The sequence below is a fragment of the Chiloscyllium punctatum genome, chromosome 45, assembly GCF_047496795.1.
Source record: "Chiloscyllium punctatum isolate Juve2018m chromosome 45, sChiPun1.3, whole genome shotgun sequence".
Classification (NCBI taxonomy): domain Eukaryota; kingdom Metazoa; phylum Chordata; class Chondrichthyes; order Orectolobiformes; family Hemiscylliidae; genus Chiloscyllium; species Chiloscyllium punctatum.
Genome location: NC_092783.1, coordinates 64,431,859 through 64,456,980, shown reverse-complemented (window position 1 = coordinate 64,456,980; position 25,122 = coordinate 64,431,859). Strand labels below are relative to the sequence as shown.

Below are 25,122 nucleotides of genomic sequence, written 5' to 3'. Positions count from 1 at the left end.
GCTTTCTTTATTATTGCAGTGCGAGGGCCAACTTGGATTTTGCGCTCTCCCCTTTGGAGAGGGACTTGAACGAACACTAGGTCTAATGCAAAGACCACACCTAAGTTCGGCAAACCACAGAACTAGAGGTCAGCTGTGCTCAGTCAGTGCCACTTTGATACTAAAGGCCTAAGTGTTATATGAACAGAGGGTGGGTTTGCAGTTTTGGGCTCAGTGACAGAGGGAATGATGAGTTTTCATTTAGCACAGTGAAGGCAGAAAGCGTGCATAGCTACAACTAGGGTTAGAGAATTTTTTTTTCCCGAAAAATGAAAACACTCATTTGATATCAGATCATAAAATGAACTGTTTTGACTGATATTGAGAAATTAAGGAGCTGACTTAATTAAAAATAGATTCATTTTTTGTTTCAAATAAATATTTATTCTGATTAAATTTAGTGGATTTGAAGATTTAATCAATTTCATTAAGCTATACATTTACTAATTCTCCTCTGAAATGAATGGAGTGGTACAGACTAATCTATAAACTCTGCCTACTGGATGCCATCCAGTCAGATTGCCTGTGTTTTTTTTAAAAACAGGTTATCTATCAATTGCAGATTCAATTTCTTGGCCCACGTTGAGTTCAAAGGGACAGAAAACCAACTTTGTGAGGAATGATATCAACCAGTATTGGTCAGGCTGGGAACCTGTTCATGAGTCCTGCCCTCAAAAATCGGCTTAGGTGTGATGCTCCCATGACCGACCAGCACCTGTCACCTGGCAGGGTCACACTGATTGCCCAAAGAGTTTTCTTTAGGAAGCAGCATCTTCTGGGGTCAAAGAAGAAATGTTTTGTTGAGAATCGTAACTTTTTGTATGTGAATTTGAGGCTATGTTGCATCATCTTCTCCCTAGCAACAGGTTTACAGAGCTCCCTGCTTCACTTACCCAGATCGGAGTGTGCAGGGAGTTCACGGTTTGGACATGCCTGTAATGTGACATAAATTTGGCATTCTAACTCTGGGGAAAATGGGGCCCTTCATTTGGAAATGAAATAATGTTATTGATCTGAGAGTTGATTACACAGAACTTGAATGTTGCTGAAAAGAGACACAAGTTGCTGAAAATTTTCATCTTGTTTTCATCAAGACAAACAGAAGAATGCCAAATTTCAAACAAACAAACTATACTTTAGCACATAGAAGGAGTGCAGCACAGAATCAGGCCCATCGGACCACAATGGCGCCAAATTAAACTTGTCCTTTCTGCCTGCACAGGGCCCATATCCTTCCATTCCTTGCATATCCGTGTGTTTATTTAAAAATGCCTAAACACTCCTATTGTATCTGCCTCCACCGCCACGCCTTCCAATGCGTTCCAGGTGCTTACCACTCTCTGTGTAAAACACTTGCCCCTCATCTTCTTTTGAACTCCCCCCCCCCCCCCCCCTCACCCGAAATGCATGCCCCCTAGTTGTATACATTTCAACTCTGGTGATAAGATTCTGACCGTCAACCCTCTCTATACACCTCATAATTTTACAGACTTCTATCAGGTCTCCCCTCAGCCCCTGCTGCTCCTGAGAAATCAACCTGAATTTGTCCAGCCTCTCCTTCTACATCGTGGAAGAAAACAGCGCTATTGGGTGGAAAGTTGTGTCTGATTGGCCAAGGTCAGACGTCTCACGACACCAGGTTCTGGTCCAACTGGTTTATTTGCAATCACAAGCTTACTTCAGCTGAAGAAGCAACGCTCCAAAAGCTTGTGATTTCAAATAAACCTGTTGGACTATAACCTGATGTTGTGTGACTTCTGAACTTGTCCAATCCAGTCCAACACTGGCACCTCCACATTCTGATTGGCCAAGACATTGCCATGCTGAAAGCAGTGGGGAATCATGGACTGCTCAAACTCTCTGGAAATCCCTAAAATAGCCTGAGCACTTCCATTTGTTTGCAGAGAGTAGATCCCGATGAATATATGTATGTGTCTGCCTGCAACAAATGTAAGTGAACCACGTTAATGTCGTGACTGACAATGTTAAGTTAGAAGAGCTTTTATGCATGATTTGGACCACAGTTTGTGTGACACCTCTCCCAACCTTGCCACCATGACAGCCTCCTCCAATTTCCTCCCCCCCTTCACCACCCACGCCCCACCCCACCCTCCTCAAGTGAAGGAACCTCCAAACACATTCCCAAAGGAATAATCAGAGTGCACACATCTCTCTGTCAGGCCAATGTGACAATTCACCTGGCGGAGGGGGTTATTTTATTTAAAATTCTCCAAACCCTTTGATTCGGTCCCACTCTGTAACTCACTCCTGGGGACAGTGGTCTGCTTTACATAGCATTGACTGTCTGATTCTGAACAGGACAGTCCAGATGCAGTGTGTTCTACCAATAACTTTAGTAATTAAATACCAGGAAACTAGAGTCATTTTTCTCTGATCTGAGATAGTAAAAATATATTCAGCACTTTGGTGCAGGGTCCTGTTTTTGTATTTCTGCTCTGACCTTCACAGTTTTGATCAGAACAGGAACATGCCCACCCTCCCAGAGGGAACCAAGTCTTTCACGTGTTATTCACAAAATCTTCAGAAAAACAAATAATCCAGACTAATATCTGAACTTGTCGGCAGTTGGACCATGAGTTATTAAATGAAACACAAGTTACGAATTGCATAAGACTCCACACATTTTGTTCTGACATGGACATCATTGAACAGTGAATGAAGGAGTTAAGCAATGGGAGGGAGGTTTGACAGAAATGTTTTATGCAGAAATTCTTATTTTGTTTAATCTGTGGGGATGCGGTTTTCGTTATAACTCATTGACCTTGAGAAGATGATGCAAAGTCACCTCCTTGAATACAATCCACTAACTCAATGGGCTATTTCAAAAGGCAAATTAAGAATCAATGGCATTGCTTGAGTTTGGAATCATGTAACTCAGACTGGGCAAGGGCATCAGATTCCGTTCCTTACAACCCACTAATGCACTGGATTCAGTCGTTTCATGGTCACTATTAATGATACTAGCATGTTCTTCTGGATTTATTTTTAATAACTGAATTTAAATTCCCCAGCTGCTATAGTGGGATTTAGATGTACTCTTCCAGATTATACTTCCCCCCCCCACCGATTTCCCCATGCGGTACTGTGATCATTATGTTACTAAACTCTACTGTGGTTTACTGTTTTGAGCCATTGGCTTGATAGTTCCTATTCATGATGGTGATTTATAGTTAGATAGTTATCACACTCCCGTCCCTGAATTTGAGCAAAGTGTGGAACAGATTCAGAGGGTATTAAGCCACATTCATCCCTGATGGTGCATGAACACTTGGAGTAGTAACCTCAGAGGGAAAAGAGCAGGAATTATAAGTCAAGAACAATTAAACTCCTGAACCCATTCAACAAATGAACAATTCTGAAATAAATAATTCTTGTTGATAAATCCTCAATAATGTGATTAACAATATTATTTTTACTGTTAAAATTGAATCTCTGATGCCATTTCTCCCTGAGTTCCTGATGTTTAAGCATAGAAACACAGTACAATGCCACATGAAACACTGAACTCTGCTGCTAGGGTGCAGCTATGACCATCTTGACCTATTTAAAAGAATGATAATTGTTCTAATTTGAAGTGAATTAGGATGTCAATAAGAAAAGTTTCTTAAGTTGTGAGAGACCATTTCTGTTGTAGTGAAACTTGCCAGTAAATGAGAAATGCTTGGTTTATTTAGTCTTTCTGTTTGAAGAGTCACTGATGTTTGTATGGCTTGACAGAGTTTAGCAAATGTTTCTACAATCCTGATTTGTGATCTGGTACTCCTCCCTCTCACCGTGTTACTCCTTGAGGTAGATTACGGTATTTGGTAATGTCAGGGGTGGGAGATACTGGTGTAATGGCTGCACTGGTAAAGGAGAACTTGATGTCTGGTAACACCATGTGAGAGAGTGAGGTTTTGGATTCAGTAATAATTCTAAGCAGGCAGTACTGGAATATGGTTATGTCTGATAGTTCAGCGGCATCACGAAATCTTCAGCACAATATAAACAAGAAGCTTTTTGGAATTCAACGTATAAATGCAGAATGCATGGAGCAGTAAATCACTTATTTTGTCATCTGAGTTATACACTCTGAAGTTAAAAATAAGGTTCTCAAATTGATCTTTCAGTGTGTTTTTTAATAGCGTTGAAATAACAAACTCAGATAGAGTTTTATCACAAGTGGAATTTACAGAACAGAATCAGACCATTTGATCTGGTGTTTATGTTCTATTTGAAACTCCTCCCATACTTTCCTTTGAACCCCATCGATGTAAGCTTTTAATACCTTTGCCTCATGCATTTATCCAGTTTCTCACAAATGACGCAGTACTGCTCATCTCAACTCCTTCTTGTGACACCCAGTTCTACATTCTCACCACTGTCTGGGTGTAGAGGTTTCTCCTGAATTCCTAGTGGAATTATGAGTTCATGTCTGGACTTGGCTTCAGGCAGTAATGAAGCCCCCATGACTACCCTGTCTAAATCGTCCATAATTATGAGAATCTCTATAAGGCCTCTGCCCAGTCTTTTCACAAGAAGAAAAATCCAAACCTTCTCAGTCTTCCATTTATGAAAAATCCTCAGTTCTGATATCATTCTAAAAAAGTCTATTTCACACGTTCCCCTGTGCTTCCATATCCTTTTAATAATGTGGAGACCAGAATTGTGTACAATGCCCCAAATGTGGTCTAACCAAGGTTCTATATAAGTTTAATATAATTTCATTGCTTTTCAATTCTGCCCCTGTGAAAGTAAACTCTAGTATTTTGTCACCTTGGTGGCTTCTGCTTTGTGTGTATATGATTTAATTTCTCTCACCCTGGGCTTCATTTAGGCTCTTATTTTCCAAAGAGCATGTGGTCTCTTTATTCTTTTTACTAAAATGTACCATCTCACACTTAGTATTTTGAAATCCGGTTGCTAACCAGATGTCCACCCTGTCAGCTTATTATTATCTGCCTGCATTATGCTTCAGTCCCTCTCTGTCTCCAATACACATTTGCTGTTGTCAGTTGCAATGTGAACAAGCCAATGACATTTTTCAGGTGTTAGAAAAAAATTCTGCAAAGGTAATTTGTTTTACGGTTTCTTAGCACACAAAAGTAAGTTCCTCCTTTATTCTTCCAAGATAAATTTTATCTTAAAGTTACAATGAGACACAGTCCAGTGATATGAATGGAGAATCGATATGAGCCATGTTGACAACACCTATAAACCTGGGGTCAATAAAATAAAGTTGGATCATAAAGAGATAAATAAAGAAAATTTCAACAGTGTCAAGGGAAACTGAAGTCGATTAAAATTACAAACACATGTATTTAAAGGTATAGAAATGAGGTTTATAGTTAAACATAACCGTGCTACTGTTAATTGTATGTTCATTGTATTTAATTACATACAGGTGGTGGGAATTAACTGGGGATGATTGAGTTGTACCCTGGGGCCCTCTTGTGGTACAGTGGTAGTGTCCCTACCCCTGGACCAAGAGGCCCAGATTCAAGTCCCACCTGCTCCAGAGTTGTGTAATAACATCACTGAACAGGGTGATGAGAAGTATAGTCAGTTACACCCCAATAAATAGACAGAGGCTGAATCTGTAGTGTTCAGGTTAGTAACTGTCTGCCTTTAATATGTAACTTTGTCAATAAATGCGTCTAAAAATATTTAAATGTTAACTTCAGTTCTACCCATTCTTCTGGAATATAACACGATTCAGTAATATATACTTTTCCTGATTTATTAAATGAGGAATTATTTGTCCAGTATTGGATATTTGAATTTGATGATAACAGAAATATGGTTCTTGACAGATGTTACTTTCTGAATGTTTCAATATGATGAGTTTCAGTTGTTCTGGAATGGTTGTGTTTTATCACCCTCTGATGAGGGGGATTTTGTCAGCTCTATAGCCTCATTGAAGAAGCTGTGTGTCACACAGACGTGTCTCTAGGATTGACAACAGAACCCGTGAGCCAGTGAGTGAGTTGGAATTACCCTCTGGCTATGAAGTCCAGATCTGATGTTGATTTAGAAATGTGAAATCTGAGAGGAGGTGGAAAGAATGTCTCACTAGCCTCTGGATTATAATTCCATTATGAATTTGGTGTCCTGGATATACATTGAGCTGTCTGAATCTAAATGTTACGCCCATTTGCCTGATGATTTGGTATGAATCCTGAGCTTCTATGCCTGATCTGTGCTGAATTTTCTGACTGTGCTCAAGGACAAACTGGCTCAGGTCCCTATTGGCCCGCATCCCCCATTCTCCCCTACTGCCTCGCTGCTCCTTATGTTCCATTTCCAGACCCCTGCCCCCTACCCCTCCAGCTGTCTGCAGCGAGTCCTTGACCACTTTTGCTGAGTGTAGTGGTAATGCCACTGAGCTAATATTCAGTGGCCATACTAACACTCTGAGGGCACAACTCCCAGCCCTTCAGCTGCTGAAGTTTTCACTCAAAACTTAAATCTGAAATTGAAATTCTTGAAACAATCATGAATTGTCACAAAAACCCATCTGATTCATTAATATCCTTTAGGAAAGGAAATCTTCCATTCTTACTTGATGTGGCCAACATGTGATTGCAGGCCTACAACAATGTGAGTGATTCTTATCTGCCCTCTGAAATGGCCGAGCAAACCAATCTTAAGGGCAATTAGGGAGCAGGCCATTCAGCCCTTCAAGCCTGCTTCCTCATTCAGTGTGATCTTTGTTGATCACCTGACTCAGTCCTCTGTTCCCACTTTCTCCCCATAGCCTTTGATCCCTTTAACTCTAACAATTATATCTATTTCTGAAAGCATTCAATGTTTTGGCCTCAACCGCTTTCTGTGGCAGAGAATTCTACAGGCTCCCCACTCTCTGGGTGAGTTTTCGTTGGATTTGTCCACGATACCATCTCAAGCGAAAGACAAAATGATTTTAAAAGGTGCCTTTTTGTAGAACATACCTCCTTCTCACCCAGTGATTGTGAGAAAAGGGAGTGCAATGTGTTTAATGGTGCTAGTTGCTGGGGCAAGGGTTTTTCAGAGTTTTGATCACTCTAGGTTCCTTTGTGCCTGTGATATGATGTCGTCTGCTCATATTCACCACCTCATAATTAGCTGGGAGCTGAACTTGTCTAAAGCTGTTTACAAAGGTGCAGGCAAACTGTTAGAGCAGTGTTGCTGTGAATGGAGAGATGGCCATTTTAATGAAGGAATAGTATTGGTTTAATGATCAGTGTTGGCTTTAGTGGGTCATGTTCCTGCCTCAGATTCTGAAGACTGGAGCTTCAAAACCATCCCAAAGATTTGGCTCTGTAAAATTGTCCAAGAGAGCACTGCACTGTCAAAAGTTCTATTTTTCACTCAAGATGGGGAGCTAAAGATCTGCCTGCACACTGATGGATGGTGACAGATCGCATGATACCTCTGGAAGAAGTGTAGGATTCTCCTGGTTGTTTGAGGCCAACATTTATCCCTCAGACTGCAACACTGAAAACCAGAGCCTCTGCCTAACACCAAGTGCAATTTGTGGGAGCTTGCTGTATACAAATTGACTGCTGCGTTCTCTAAATTGCAACAAATGATAACACCTAAATATACAATACTTCATTGGCTGCGCAGCATACATGGATGTCCTGAGGTTGTTGAAGGTGCTATACAAATGCAGTTTCTAGACATAAAAATGAAAAGCTGGAAATCTGAAATAAAAACACACAGTGCAGGAATTACACAGCAAGTGAGTCTGGAACCTCAGGCATAAAAGGTGCCTTAATACTGACATCACCATACTCACTGCCACACCCTTTATGTTAAACTGAAATGCTGACAGACCCTTTGTATAATTCCAGCACTTGCTGTATCTGTTTAAAATTGTTTGCAGTGGCTGGGAGAAAGGAAAGAATAGAGTTTTACTGTGTACAGTGTGAACTGCATTGTCATCATCCGTTAACCACTGCACTGAAATGAAATGCTTATTATTTAGTGAAACAGATTGAGATTCACTCACCACACATAAAGCTATTCATTTTTATTTTATTTTAGATTTATCTGTTTAATATACAAGGAAACTGTGATTGCTATCCATCATCACAGTCCGTGTGCGGAGAGCAATCTGGTACATCACTTCAAGGGGAGTGATGTAGTCAGTCCTGTTAAAGACTACCCGAGGTGATTTTTCTGGTTTTATTCCCCTTTCCCAACCTGGGGGTCAGGGAGGGGTGGGGGGGGATGTTGAATGTTGCTGTTCCATGTATCCCAAGATCCCAATGGCCTTGACCATTTGCATTGTGTAGGTTGAGTCAGAAAGTGTTGACAAACTGTTTAAGTAAGGAATGCTGGTCTTCACTTCATGTCTACTGTTGAATACCTCACTGGATCATAGTCCTGAGCAAGAGCCTGAACCGACTGTCCTCCCCCATCTACAACAACAACAACTAGCATCTAGAGTTTCTAAGAGATTTCCCAGAAGTTTAACAGGAGCATTTTGAGTCTCAACATTTGATACTGGGCCACATGGACATGTCAAGACAGATGGAAGAAAGAGAGAGAGAGGTAGCAAGGTGGTTTTATTGCTCAGACTCTGCAATGCCCTGCCTTTTTTTGAGTTTCCTTTGCCTGAAGCTTTAGGAAGGGCCTGTTCCTAACACACCATTGATGGATGATGTCAGCATCAGAACGCCCAAAATCTGATTAAAAATCAGCAACCTGAGACACTGTGAATTAATGCGAACAGGGTTTTAAAAGTCTTGTGGTTTGTGAAAGTGTGGCCCGTGTAACCAAACACAAAGCAGATGGAAAACTCCTGCCATCAGACTACAAAACAACAAGGAGAGGAATGTGATTGAATAATAAAATCTTGCTTCACAGATAAACATGTAATGATGTGGAAAAACATGGAACAAAATCCCAGCATAATTTCTCACTTCATACCATTCAAGTGAGGTGCGAATAATGAGGAATTTCATGAAGTTAAAGTTTCTTACACAGTGATGTTGCAATTTTCTGGCAAGGATTAAGAGCCAAGTCCTTTTGAAGTCAAAGTTTTTTTTTTAATCTTGCTGGACTGTTTGGGTTTTCTCCTATTGCAGAAAGAACAAATTTAGTCAAAATTCGAGCTGTGTTTCAGCGCTTTGATCTCCAATTCTGTTTCTTCCTATGTGTCACCAAGATTCAAAGAGGCAGAGGCTGGGAGGTGGAGGTTCTCCCTTCGCCAAGGCTGCTATTATGGTACAGGAACATAAATGAAACGTACAATCAGTGAAAAATGAGGGCTCAGGGAGATCAAGTAGGTTTGGAACATTGCCGTAGAGTCAGACAAAAAAAAACATGTGTTTAGCTTCCTATTTATTAATATTGCTTTTGTTCTGTTTGTAAAAAGAGCCCATGGCTTCAGACTGCAATCTGCATTTAATATATTACACCTCAGTTGGTATTCTCCTTTGCTTTTCTCCAATCCTGGGTCTCTTGTGCGTCTTTAACTTCTTTCACCCCATTATTGGCAGCTGTGTCTTCAAACAATTAGGACCAACTCACTGAAATTCCCACCCTCAACCTCTCTGTCTCTCCAACTTTCTCTCCTCCTTTAAGATTTAAAACCAACCTCTTTTGACCAGGTTTTGGTCACCATTCTAATATCTCCACATGTGGCTCAGTGTCTTTTGTTTTGTGTGATAGTACTTCTGTAAAGCTCTTTGAGATTTATTTTAAAATGTGAGGGATTCTATATAAATGTAAGTTGTGTTTAATTCACTCACCCTGACTGATCTAACAACCTATCTGTTTGAGCATGAAATTGTTACTTCCATGATCTGTGACTTTTTGCCTCCAGTCCTTTCCCTGGAAGTTTGCACCAAACCTTAGTAATTTCTTGAGTGAAGAAGTGGTTTCTGATATCAGTCCAAAAAGAACCTGTTATTAGTTTGATCCAGTGATCCCCCGGTCGAGCTCCTGTACTGTAATTTAACTTAGTATACCAGATTTGCCTTTTCCGTTCCGTTATTTACTTCTTAACTTTATCAATGATCAAGCTGTATAAAATGTGGTGTGTGAGTGAATAGGAGAGGGGCAGAGGGTAACTCACAACCTGGAAAGAAACAATATAAAAATCTATCCAGGACATGAAGCTGCTGAAAAAATTATCAGTGTTCATAATTTGAATAATTAAGATAGAGAAAGAAAATTGAGAGCTGAGATGAGCCTAAACTCAGGATGTGTGGACTTCCAAGATTAAATACAAGTAAAATAAAAATGAAGTACTTTAAATTAAACTTTTTATTGTCAAAAAACTGAAAGAAATGTGGCTTTAGATTTTAACAGAATAACAGAAACGTTAGAACATTCTGGAAAGTAATTAGATCATTTTCCCCAGTGTAAGTAAGTTTAAAAGGTTTGTTATATCTGTAATGAGTTGAAAGCTTCTATGATTTTTTGTAGTAATTTTATGAAGTGTTCTTTAAAAAGAAGAAATTTTTAACCGTGTGGAATTAATATTTAAAAAACCGACAATGGATAAAATAGAGTGCTTCTCAAGCTTGCATCTAATTAGCCGCAAGCAGTGGAAGTAGTTGGAATTATTCCGAGATTTTAATTCATTTTTTTATTTTATTTTACCAATATTAAAGGGTTTTATGCAACGCTATCTCTAAATGCCAAGGAACAGAGAAAGATTCTTAATCGCAGTAAAGTTACAATGATTTCTAACTAGATTTAATTAACTGATAAGACAGAGGCTCCAATTAATTTTTCAAGGACATTTGCGTCTGATTAAGAAAGATTTAAAAAAATTTTTTTTATCGTCCTCAGTGTAAGGTGTTCACATTGAGACTGAAGAAATAGAGAAATATAAGAGCTTTAAAAAATTATTATAATAATTTTATTTAAAAATTCTAAATACTTGATATGATAGTTCAGCTGATTTTAATTAGGTTTTTAAGTGGCAATGTTCAAACCTTTCCTTACCCCGTGGTTTATATTCAGGATCTTCCATTGTGTGTTAAATTGAAAAAGGAAATCGGAAATCTCAGGATTTTTCCTTTTGATGTTTTAACCCTCTTGAGATTGTGCGAGTTTCTATATTTGCAGCATAATTCGGTGTATCTAGCAGTTCAGTTTTATTATTCATTCTCAGGATGTGGGTTCACTAGGAAGGCTGCCATTTATTGCCCATCTCAACTTACCTGGAGAAAAAGATGCTTCAGCTGATGTGAGATAGGTGTTAAAAAAAACAATCTCTTTACCCTCGGTCTGGAAAACAACAGCAGCTTTCCTCCCTTAAAGGGTATTAATGAACCTGTTGGATTTTTAACAGCAATCAATAACTTCAAGGTTGATTTTTAAATACAAGCTGTTCACTTCTAGATCTTTAAAACAGAATTTGCATTGTCAAACTGCCAGTGGTTAAGTTTTAAACTCACATTGTTTTGATTATTAGTTTAGTGACATAACCACTGCATGACCCACTCACACATTCCAGGAGACCTTTCCCTCCTTCTGCCTCACCTTCACAGGGACATACACCCATGCTGGGTGTGACTTACACTCACAGTCAGACCACTTGTGATTATACAGCATCTGACCCCTTGAAAGTATCTCAATGTTCAATCATTTTTGATTCCTATGCGTCAGTAAGTAAAAGTCCCACAAAGAACAAGGTGACGAATACCTGTTTAAAATGTTACTGATTGATTTGGTCAAAGGGTCAACATTGACCAAGTTCCTGGGATAAATCCTTGCAGGGAACAGTATTGGAATACTTGTTTGAGGAGATTCTTGCGCACTTGCTGGTGTTGGAAATTTTGCTTTGTTTCATTTGATTGTGGAGTAAGACCAGGACCAGGTACCATAAATACAATACAGTGAGTAATAAACCCAATGTGGAGATAGCTATTTCCAAACCATGAGAGTGAAACTTGCTCTCACATCATGGAGGTAAATAACATCAACAAATTCAAGGGAAAGTTATATCAGTGCTTGAGAAAGCATGGGTTTGAATGGAATTTTGATAGGGTTGGATGAAGAGAACTAGGAGAGAGTATATGTGATATATTAGCTCAATATGTGATATGTTAGCCCAATAGGACTGTGCTGTCACTGACTGGCCAAACCAGCAAATTTAAAGCAGGAATGATCATTTAGCCCCTCGAGGCTGTGCCTCCATTCAATACCATCACAGCTGATCGGTTTGTGTTTTGGATTCCACATTCCCAGTTACTCCCAATGACCCTGATTCCCAGCCTGACAAGAATTTGGAGTACTGTGTCCAGTTTTGGTCCCCACAACTCAGGAAGGACATACTGGCACTGGAACATGTCCAGCGGAGATTCATACGGATGATCCCTGGAATGGTAGGTCTAACATATGAGGAACAGCTGAGGATCCTGGGATTGTATTCATTGGAGTTTAGAAGATTAAGGGGAGACTTAATAGAGACGTACAAGATAATACGGCTTGGAAAGGGTAGACACTAGGAAATTGTTTCCATTAGGTGAGGAGACTAGGACCCGTGGACACAGCCTTAGAATTAGAGGGGGTAAATTCAGAACAGAAATGCGGAGACATTTCTTCAGCCAGAGAGTGGTGGGGCCTGTGGAATTCATTGCCGCAGAGTGCAGTGGAGGCCGGGATGCTAAATGTCTTCAAGGCAGAGATTGATAGATTCTTGTTGTCTCGAGGAATTAAGGGCTACGGGGAGAATGCGGGTAAGTGGAATTGAAATGCCCATCAGCCATGATCGAATGGCGGAGTGGACTCGATGGGCCGAATGGCCTTACTTCCACTTCTATGTCTTATGGTCTTATGGTCTTAATCCTGACCATAGCCATTAATATTAAATGACCCTGCCTCCATCACCTTCTCATACAGAGTTAGCTTTCTCAATTACTTGCTGTATCTGCAAAGTGATTGTGATTCATGCAATGCAATGCTCAGATCCCTCTGCACTTCAGAATTCTGCAGTTATTCATCACTTAAATAAAGATCTGCTTTTCTTTTCTTTTAACCAAGGTGAACAATTTCACATTTCCCACACTATCTGCCAGATTTTTGCCTGTTCACTCAACCTGGCCTCATTGTTTCCTCTTCACAACATACTTTTCAACTTTACTTGGAATCCAGACTGGGATTCCAACTCAGTCCTGAAGAAGGGTCATTAGACCCGAAACGTTAATTTTGACTTCTATCTATAGATGCTGCCAGACCTGTTGAGTTTCTCCAGCAAGTTTTACTTTTGTTTATACTTTCAGATCAATACTTGTGTCATCTGCAAATTTAGATTACATCAATGAGGGGATGGTAATTGTAAAAATGTTGAGGCCCCACCAGAGACCTTCTTATTGACTCCACACATCACATCTTGCCAATCAGAAAATTGCATTTACGCATAGTCTTCATTTTCTGCTAACCAGCCAATCTTCAATTCATGCAGTATATTCCCCCCTGCCATGAGCTCTCACTTTGTGCAATAATATTTTCTATAGCACTCACTGACTTCTAAAAATCCAAGAACAGTAAGTCATTAATTAATCCTGTCATTACACAATGCCAAGTCCAATATAACCTGCTCACTGGTCTGTCCCAGATTATGCTGCTCAAAGAAACTATCTTTAAAGCCTTCTATAAATTGCTCATCCAGACTACTATAACCAATCTGACTTTTCCAGTTATTATGGAGATTAAAGTCACCATGATTATTATTGTCCCTTTCTCTTAATATTTCTGACATTTCTTCTCATCCACTTTATCCCACATTGTATTACTGTTAGGGATCCTATAGGCCATTCCCAGTAGTGACTACTTTCCCATACTCCTCCTTATCTCCATCTAAACTGATTTTAAATCCTGATTTTTTAAACCAAGGTCATCTCTAACTATAGCATGAATGCCATAGAACTGTAAAACCATAGGAAAGTTATGGCACAGAAAGAGGTCATCCAGCCCAGTGCCAGCTGAATAACTTACCTCCCTATTGTCATCCCACTTCGCCAGTCCCCGATCATTACCTTTCATGCTCCAGTTCTCCAGGTATGGATTCAGTTTCATTTTAAATAAGTTGAGGACTTCTGCCTTACTCACCAAACTGGGCAATGAATTCCAGACACTCACCATCCTATGGGAAAGAAGGCTTCTTTTCATGTCAGTCTACCAATCACCTTACATCTGTTCCCCTGATAACTGCCTTCTGTGCGAGGGGAAAACAGGTCTTCACTGTTCCATTCGACTCAAGTCCCTCATTATTCTGTACACCCCAATTTAGGAACCCCTCAACCTCCTCTGTTCTAAGGAGAACAATCCTAGCTGATCCGGCCTTTCTTCATCCCTGAAATTGTCAAGCCCCTGGCAACATTCTTGTAAATCTCAGCTGAACTCTCTCTAGAACAATGACATCCTTCCTGCGATGTGGTGACCGAACTGTCCACAAAGCTCCAGCTATGGCGTAACCAGTGACTCATACAGTTCCAGCAATGTACCTCCGCTTTTGTATTCAATAGCTTCTTCAATGTAGAGAAATGTCCCATATGCCACTGCTACCACCTTATCAACCTGTCCTGCAGCCTTCAATGATATCTTTGTACCTTTATGTAGCTTCCTATTGTTCCTGAGTGTCATATACCCTTCAATATTCAGAATCCAATCCTTCTCATCCTGCAGCTAGATCTCTGTAATGGAGATCCATTTATATTTATTTACTTCAATGTGTGTTAGTAATTCAACTGCGTCATTATAAATATTACGCACAGTAGTATAACATTAAGTCTTGATTGTTGGTGTATTCTTAAGTCCACTCCCTCTGTCCTTTCCTGTCACTCCCTAACCTTTATTTCCCATTTAACTATGTTGTTCTCTTCCGGTGAATCTATCCCCCGACTTGTTACATCTACCCAAGTTTGATCCCTCGCGCCCTACTTAAAGCTTTTTCTACTTCCCTATTTATGTAATTCCTTTGGACATCAGTCCCAGCACAGTGCAATTGTAGACTGTCCTAGTGGTACAGATCTCACTTTCCCCAGGACTTGTATCAGTGTCTCACACTCTGAAACCCATTTCAGTCATATTAGTCTTTGAGCCACTGTTCATCTCACTAAACTGATTTGTTCTCTGCCAATCTACTCGTGGCTGAGGTAGTAATCCAGAGATTGTTACTTTCTAGCTTCTCCTTGTTAATTTCACACCAAACTTCTCATATTTCCACAGCAGAACCCTTCACAGTTTTATGTAAATGATCAGTGGGAGACTCAGGAAAAGACAAAACACAGCTTCAGAGGTTACTACAAACGCGTATACAAAATGCACACGGCTCCCTTCCAAACTTTGCAAAGGCAGTACAGTGGATGAAATTGCTTTACGTGGAACAATATGTTATTTCTAACTTTACACATGGTCAGAATTAAAATTGTTTGAATTGTTGCAATATGCGTCACATGTTACTATATCAAATGATTAGAATGGTCAGCTCTTGCTGTTGTGAGCACGTCAGTCATGGGGTGAGGGGAAGGTTTAACAGTGTTTGAGAGTCTGAGATCACCAAACACACTCACACTCACACAATCACACTCACATACAGACAAAAACATAAACACATGCACAAATGCACCCCCCCCCCCCCCCCCACCACACACACACACACACACACACACACACACGCACAATCTTCAATTTCATAACCCCTCCATCGCTCACTAACTGGGACCCTCAAATCAAAGCAATCAATTGCCAGACTCAGAGACTGGGGACTGGGGAAGAGGTGAGTGCGGTTGGTGCTGGACAAAACTGAATGATTGTTTGCCTCAAACTTGGATCTTGTCTGGGAATTAGTGTGGAATTGCAATTCTGACAGTGTTAACTGTAAACCCTGGGGACCAATCATTGCTCACATCCTGAATGGACATCATTTTGGAAATGCAGTATAAGCCACTTGAAACTCTGAGGGAAATGACCCTGTGAGGGTTCCAACACTCAGAAAATGTTCTGGACTCTCCAGAAACATGAGATTAATTTACAAAACAAGTACTGACTGCAACTGAGGTGAAATGTCCTTGAACATTAATAAAGATTGTGCATTCTTTGCATTTTCTTTAAACACTTTCATTTACTGATTCTAAAAGGATTAGTAAAATGGTTAGTCAAGATAGTGACTATTAAAAAACATTCATTGGAGGGAGGAAGAATCTATTCACCTTCTGATTGGCTGGGGAAAGGTGGGCACCGTGAATCTTGTCCTAAGTGACAGAATGCTGGAGAAACTTAGCAGGTCTGGCTGCATGTGTGGAGAGAAAAACACAGTGTTTTGAGTCCAGCATGACTCTTGTTTATAGTTTCAAGAGTAATGTGGAAAATTGATGAGCTTTGTGTTGTAGAAATGTGAAAGCAAGACAGAAAGAAAGGTTGAGGTTCAAGAGGTTCAGTTAGTTCAGTTGGCTAATGGCTGGCTTGTAATGCAGAGTGACTCCAACTAAGTGGGTTCAGGTCCCACACTCTCAAACTGGCCCCTCACCTGAGGCATGGTAACCCTCAGGTTAAGTCAGCACCAATTATTGCTTTCTAATAAAGGAGCAGTCCCATGATCCTCTGGGACTGTGAGGATGACAGGTATCACAAAACAAAAATGAAAAGGGTTTGCAATAGTTGTAAAAAGGTGTTGGGCCCAGGCTAGGTGTGAATAGTAGAATGAACCTGGACATAACAGTTGACTAATAGCTGGAGAGTACGGCTGTCGTAGTTGATATGAGAGGTCAGTTCCTCCAGAAATAGACTCAACTCAAGTTAGAGTCGAGAGTGTGGTGCTGGAAAAGCACAGCAGTTTAGGCAGCACCTGAGGAGCAGGAGAATTGATATTTCGGACATAAGCCCTTCATCAGGTTCTCCTGCTGCTTGGGTGCTGCCTCACCTGCTGTGTTTTTCTAGCACCAACTTTTTGACTCTGAATCTCTAACATCTGCAGTCCTCACTTTCAATTCAAGTTAGCAAAGCACATATGGCAGAGAGGGTAAATGGACGTCCACGAACAAGAGGAAGTCCTAGAAACAGAAAAAAAAATAATAAAACAGGAATGAAAACAGGAACCTTTTGGAAATAAATAGCATCTGAAAGCAGAAACAGTGAGTTAATGTTTTATTGTGTGAAGATCCTTTGTCAGAATTGAAGTGGGGAGGTGAGAGGATTCTGCAAGGTGGACAAAGGAATGGGCGAGGAGAGAGTTCGATCCAATACCTGTCACTGTGAGACAGTTATTCACTCAGATAGCCTCCAGTGGCAAATGTGGAAAGGTTAATGCAGTGGGCTGCAGCTCCCATTCAATTGGGCAGGAAATTCATGGAGAAAACTGCAGCTCAGAACTCATTAACAGTAACTCCTGTTAGTTTATAAAACATAATTAGCCCCGTGAGCTCGATCCTGCAGGATTCACTGGAAAGTTTAAACAATTAAGAAGCTTTTTTAAAATTTGTGCAAATATTCTTGAAATGATCATTTACAATGGGGAGGAGGACTGCTGGGATTGGAAGCTGACATTTTGTTAATCCTTTTGGAAATCTTGAAGAAAATGATGAATTCTGGGTAAAACAAAACAAAAGTCACAAACTACATTGCAGGTTGTCAGTAATGCACTTTCTAAGGGTAACAAAACTATTTTTAAAGGATCAGGTTGATTTTAAAATTGTTATTTGCTAGTTCTCCCCTTGACCCAAAGACACTGATTGTTCCTGAGGTCCAGGCCGGTAATCCCCACTGACTATTCAACTGCATCCAAGGCACTAAAGTTCTCTCTCTGTCCTCAGTTGCTGCTTTGTTTCAGTGGGATCAGTGCATGGGATTGGGGTAAACGTACCCCCAAGTTACTTACTTTCCCTGGCCTACCAGCCCCTCTGAACCTGAGGGTGGTACCTTAGGCACTGCCATCTCGGCTGGTGAACAAGGCTCCAACTGTGCCAAATTCTAAATTACCACAAACTATTGAGAAGTCAGGACCATAAGATGATAATCAATTAACAAAACTCGGTATGGTAACTGGCCATTTGTTTTTTTTTCACGTGTGGAGGGGGAGAATGCTGAATAAATCCCTTTGAAATGCTAATCACTGTGTAATTTAATTTCAAAGCCTACAATTATCATCATGTTGTGGACACGATGGGGCTAAGTAGTGTAATCTAATTTGCATTAGTAATGAGGCAGCCTAATTAAAGGCTTAATTAGCCTCCTCTGATTCAACTTTCAGTGTACATTTTTAATAAAGTGTACATTTTCCTTTAAAAGAAAAACATTTATCTATTCACAGCTGGCTGTTTTATTCCAACCCGTTTCATCATTTATTTCTAAAGTTCTGCCTCACTTATTAAACTCCTTATGTTTGACCCTCGATTGATTTCTGCTATAATCTGCTCACATCACTCCTTTCAATTTTGAATTCTATTCTGTCATCCTGACTGGTGAAAGCAAGTGATAATTAGGCAGTAGGGGAACAGAAACCTGACAGCAGCTGATTCAAGTCAGTAATACCACAGAAAACCAGACCATAAAAATGAGGCTTATCTATTCAGTAAACTTACTGCAGAGAGAAACAGATTTCTGTCCCTGAACAGGACCATTCACATTTTCATCTTGTCACTGTGTTTCTCCATCTCTCTTTATATTTCTTTTTCTCCGGTTGAACTTTATTGCTACATGATAAAATGCCTCAAAACAGAAGGGCCAGGATCAAACACTCCCAGGACAGGGATAGCACAGGGTTAGACAGAGAGTAACGTTCCCTTGGCACAGTCCCCATCAAACACTCCCAGGACAGGGACAATGCAGGTTTAGATACATCTACTCTTTGAAACTGAAAGTGAACAGAAAATAGAGCACCCTCTATTCTCTTAAACTAAATGTAAATGGAAAGCAAAGCTCCCTCAACTCTTTTAAACTGAAAGTAAAGTTCTCTCGATATCATCCCAAACACTCCCAGGTACGGAAGCAAGTTAGATATCAAGTCAAACTTATTCTATTCTTGTCAACTGAAAGTGCACTCTGTACTCTTTTAACCTGAAAGTGAAGCGGCCTTACATTGTTGGAATCAAACACTCCCAGGACAGATATACCACGGGGTTAGATACAGTGTAAAGCTCCTTTTACACTATCTCCCTCAAACACTCCCAGGACGGTTCCAGCACGGGGTTAGGTACAATATCATTTTTTTCATTTCCCACCTCTGATGAGGTCACTGGTTCTGGTTCAAAGTTCACTCCATATGGCACGTAAACAAAGAAGGAATTTGAGTGCTGCCCCAATGTATTTCACATCAGATTGATACAACCAGCTGAAAGAAAGAACTTCCTTCCATTGGACGTTTTGAATTCCGCTCTACAAGCACAAAAGGAAAACTAACTGCAAAATCCAAACCTTGTCCTCAGACCCAAAAACTTAGTTCAAGTTTGCAAGCTGGCTGGATTTCACTGCCAGTAATTATGTTTTTAACATGATTCATGAGGGTTTGTGGTAACTTTCTGTTCATTTTGTTTTGCATTTGAATGAACCTAAATTTGAGAAAAGGCTTTATATTTCAATGTGATGATATTATGATCTGTCCTCCTGGCTCTTAACCTTTTCCATGCAGTTAATTCTCAGAACGAGTCCCTAGCTGTTTCTGAGTGAAGTTGGGCCTGTGCTCACAATATTGCAAGAGCGCTCAGTCAGAAAGTTGACCATTCCATATCTTGCTTTGTGAAAGTACCAAGGCTTTCACATAATAATTTTTAAAATGTTTTACATGGGACCTGGATGTCACTGGCTGGGCCAGCATTTATTGCATCTCCCTAGTTGCCCTTGAGAAGGTGGGGGTGACCCCTGCAGTCCATGTGCTGTGGGTTGGTCCACAATGTCATTAGGGAGGGAATTTCAGGATTTTGACCCAGAAGAAATGGCAATATAGTTCCAAGTCAGGATGGGGAGTGACTTGGGAACTTGTAGGTGGTGGTGTGCCCATTTTTTTTCTGCTGTCTTTGACTACCCATGTGGTAGAGTTCATTGGTTTGGAAGCTGCTGGTGAAGGAGCTTGGATGAACTGCTTCAGTGCATCAGTGGGAGAGACAATGGATGCTTGAAATTGGTTGATGGAGTGCCAGTCAATGGATTGCTTTGTCCTAAATGGTGTTGAGGTTATTGAATGCTGTTGAATGACTAGAAAATTGACAGCAGAACCCAGAGACTGGACAGTCAAACAAGAACTCGAAATTCCAAGCAGTACACTCACCATCAGCCCATCTCACACTCAGCATTTTAGCCTCTGAATGTGACACTTGTGGGTTTGAGTGACACAATGAGAAAAGAGCAAACATGGGGTATTGCTTGAGAAACTCAGCAAATTTGGCAGCATCTATGGAGTTCGAAAGAAGAATCAACTGGACTCAAAACATAAACTCTTTCTCTCTCCATAGATACTGCCAGACCTGCTGAGTTTCCCCATCATCCTCTGTGTTTAGGATTTCTAGCATCCATAACCTTTTACTTTTATCACTACTTAAACTGACAGCCCACTGTGGTGCTACACTGCTGGAGGTGCTGCCTTTCCAATGCAAGGTCAAGATATTCAATGGCACAAGTCCTAAACAGTCTCCAATGCAACAGGGAAACAGTGCAGCCACTTCAACCCCTGGAAACATATACCCTGCCAGTTGGTAAAGATCAGAATAACAAGGCTCCATGGACCAAGCCTGAAATGGATGACCTATCCTGTGAAGCCACTACGAAGACACCAGGCTGCAGTTTGATAACTCCCTTGGTGCTTTTGCCTCCCCCTGAGTCATCTAGAAAGCCTGGTCCACCCGCATCCTCACATGCAGCATTTGAAGACACAGCTACCTCTCACAACTAATCAGGTTGGTTTTAAAGATACAGCACCATGTGTGTCTCCAAAGAGAGCTGGAGGGAGCAGAAGTTTTCTGCCCCTGGAAACACACACTGTAACAAGGTTGGCACTGCTAGCCACTGCTTCCCCAAGCCCTCATTCTGCCTGTAATCTCATAACTCCCTCTCTAGCCATGGCTAATGACAGCTGTCAGTCCTGGCTCATTTACCCTGTTCCCTGATTATCCTAATAATCAGGAACATTGGCACCTCACATGATGTGAAGGAAAGAATGTTGAATGGAAGGCCTTGGTAGAGAGTGGGGCAGAATGGAAAATGGGAAGCTAACTGAGAAGTATGGTTAGTGTTTACTTATTCAAGCAAGGAGCTGCCATTGAAACCTTGGGCCAAATAGCCTCTGTCCCCTACACTATGTTAATGCTGCAATGTTGTTATTTATTTGTGGAGTGCCTGTTTCTCGGTGAGTGTATGCAGCTTCTGATCATTCCAGTTTTTGCCTCGTATCCCAATCCATTTCCTCCATCTGAAAATTGTACAATGTTATAGCATAGAATGTGGCCACACAGCCGCCTTGTACTGGGCGCTTGAAACAGTTTGTCCAATTAATCCCATTGTCCCTGCTGGTTTCCCACAACTCCAAACATTTTAATTTAAAATATTGTCGCAATTCCCTGTTTGAAAGTTGTTATTGAATCTATTTCCTCCACCATCTCAGACAATGGCTTCCAGATCCCAACAGCTAACTGTAGGCAAAATCCCCTCAATTCCCTTTCTGGGTAGTTTGCCAATAAGACCAAACCTGTATCATCTGGTTACTGACCGTGCTTCCACTGAGCTAGTTACTCTTTCTTTACTCTCTCAAAAGTCTGTAAAATTTTGAATGCCTCTTTATAATCTCCCATTAACTTCCTCTCCTGAAGGTGCAGATTGTGTTTGGCCAAACAGATTCAGAGGGAGCCTGGTAATTCAATATTTCTCAGATGTGAGTGGGTGTCAGCAGATACTCCCAGCACAGGCCAGAGAAATCATGGGCAAGCCTAAAAGTCTTTCACTGAACATTCCCATATCCTTACTTTCCACCTGGGAGTGTCTGACAATACTCCAGAGGGAGTGTCCTGGCCTGTAACTCCAATTATATTCCACCCTCAGTGCATTCAGTACGTTAACGCCATTCCTCGTTTGAATTGTCGAATCTCGTGGTGCCTGAGAAGGAAAATTGGATCTACTGCCTCTGCAGTAACATCAGTTGTACTTTTGTTTATAGAGTGTTTTATCACAGCCAAATGTTTAAAGCACTTCACACAATGAACTCCCTTTGAAGTGTGGGGCTGTCACACTGCAGTTAAACACATGTATGATCGATATGGCTTGGGTACAAACCAGCACAACCATCAGGGAACAGTCAATTCTCTATTAAAAGCTTAAAGTGTCAACAATGCAGAGAGTATTAAATTAACACAGCCCGGAGTCACTTCTGAGTTGTTTAGATGCAGTTGCTGGAAAATGTCGATCCAGTCTCTGCTCACACAGCCTGTACTACAGAAAAGATCAGTGCATGAACCACAGGCAAAGCTTCAGTTCTCTCAAGCCATGAACTAACTGAGAATAAACTCTCTAACAACAGGACAGGACTCCACTGCAATCCCCTCACATAGACTTCACCTGAGGTGAAAGGACCACAAGTCAGTTTGTGAGAAGTCATCGTCTTTGACCACACGTGTAATAATTAATTGTCCTCAAGATGAATTGATATAAAAGTGGGAAATCAGAATTGGAGCTAGGACATCACATTTCAGAAAAGGGAGATTTACTCTGTATCTAACCCCATGCTGTCCCCGTCCTGGGAATGTTTGATGAGGTCAGTGTAGAGGTAGCTTTACTCTGTATCTAACCTGTGCTGTCCCCATCCTGGGAGCATGTGAGCCCGATGAGGAATTTGGAAAATGACCTAATTCCCAATGACATCTTTGTAGAAACTTGAGACACTTAGTAATTTTATCACTGGAGTTTTGAAAATTATGAGCTTGAGTATAGGAATGTGAGCATAAACTATGAAAGCAACTACCCCAACACACACAACCGAAGTTGCATCAAGACACTATTCAAAAGGGCCACAACACACTGCAGTACACCAGAACTGCAAAAAGAGGAAGAGGAACACCTATACAAGGTATTCGCCAAAAACGGATACCCTCGCAATTTCATCAACAGATGCCTAAGGGAAAGTCAACGGAACAAGGACATGCCGCAATCCAAAGGACTAGCCACACTACCATACATCAGGAGCATTTCTGAACTGACAGCCAGACTACTGCGACCACTAGGACTCATAACAGCACACAAACCAACAGCCATGCTCAGACAACTCACCAGAACGAAGGACCCGATACCCAACATGAGCAAAACTAATGTAGTTTACAAAATCCCATGCAAGGACTGCACAAAACACTGCATAGGACAAACAGGAAGACAGTTAACGATCCGTATACATGAACACCAACTAGCCACGAAACGACACGACCAGCTATCCTTAGTAGCCACACACACAGACGACAAGCAACATGAATTCGACTGGGACAACACTACCATTATAGGGCAAGCCAAACAGAGAACAGCCAGGGAATTCCTAGAGGCATGGCACTCATCCACAGACTCTGTCAACAAACACATCGACCTGGACCCAATATACCGGCCACTACAGCGGACAGCTCGAACTGACAACCGGAAGCGGCAGAGACAGGCCACTATAAATGCCGGAGGAAACAGCACATCAGCGCTTCACAGGAGGCTCCCAAGCACTGAGGATGTCACCTAGACAGGGGACGAAACGTTTGCAAGACAAATTCCCAGCTCTGCAAACAGAACCACAACAATGAGCACCTGAGCTACAAATCTTCTCCCAAACTTTGGATGTGAGCATAAAACCTGACAGCATCTTCTAAGAACTAAAGCCAGAAAGGATGCCTTGTGGATGTAACGTACCTTTAGGGAAGAAATCCTCTATATCAGAAAATATTCAAAAAATGTCATAGATTTATGCTTCTTCTTATTCCAATGGGATTTTTAAAAAATTGAACTGGCGTTTTGTCTGTAAAAAGCAAGAGTTAATGAGCTTCACACAGGCACTGGTTAGTGAGTTATGGAGGTGTGGTGGACACTACTTAATGAGTTACTGGCAGGACAACAGATGCTGGTTAGTGAGTTACTGATGGGGTGGTAGACACTGGTTAGTGAGTTATAGACCAGTTGGTAGACACTGGTTAATGAGTGACAGACAGGATGATTGACATTGGTTAGTGAATTATTCGAAGGGTGAATGACACTGGTTAGTGAGTTATGCACATGACACGAGAAACTGTGCAGTGATTTTTGTCAATGTAACAAATACTTCATGAGTAAATAATGAGAAACAAGTTTGACTTGTTTATGACATTAATCTCAATTTATTGTGTTTATAATAAGTGTTTTTGAAAAATTATGTAGCTTTTATTAGACCCATTCCATGCCTATACTATGAATGACATGTTGTTCAACACAATATGAAACTGAAAGTCTGTGATAACCACACACAACTAATTGTGTCTGCCAGTTATTCCTGGAGAACAGGGGAAGGGTCTTCAGTATACCAGGATACTGCAAACCCCTGCCACATGCTGTGCCAGGCCTAGGACACAGACACTATCGTGTATGGCAGATTCCTGCACAGAGTTCCAATTTTTGTTCAACTTATTCCCCATGGAAACTTGAGCTAAGAGCACCTGACCCCAGCATGTGGCAAAAATGGATGAAAAATGTTTCATCATTCACCTGATCATGATGAGAGCATTTACAAAGTTACTTTGCAAAATTGCTATTTGATATCAGCTTCAATGAAGAGTCATCAGGCTCAAAATGTTCACTGTTTCTCTCTCCACAGATGCTGAGTTTCTCCAGCACTTTCTGTTTTTGTTTCAGATTTCAAACTTTAGATTTCAGATTTCAGCATTTTAGTTTTAGTTACCTGCTTTTTATAATTTCTCTTTGCTACATTTTGTAAGAGTTCCACATTTCTTTGATATAGCATTTCAGTGCAACGATTATTGGGTGGAACTGTTTCGCCAGTAGTAAGGAAGGTTTTGCTGTTTGGATCCTGATTTTGATGTGGACATGCTTTTTTTTAACAGTGTTCACTGTGTATCCATTCTCTGAAAAGTTTGAAACTGGCACTTTGTGGGTAATTAGAAGCACAAAAACTATCAATGTTGTTGAGAAGTTGCTTGGATA

At 40.8% G+C, this 25,122-nt stretch overlaps 1 protein-coding gene across 10 annotated transcripts in view; it reads left to right on the top strand.

Annotated features, from left to right (window-relative positions):
• The window catches only part of foxp4 (forkhead box P4), a 395,078-nt gene that overhangs the window by 11,469 nt on the left and 358,487 nt on the right, over positions 1-25,122 (top strand). The window contains exon 1 of one of the 10 annotated variants that reach the window (XM_072563952.1): positions 20,648-20,870. The exons of the other annotated variants lie outside the window; for them this stretch is intronic. The gene's annotated coding sequence lies outside the window, so the exon portion shown is untranslated. Of the gene's footprint in view, positions 1-20,647; positions 20,871-25,122 lie in introns of those variants that run through there. 10 annotated transcript variants of the gene reach the window in all.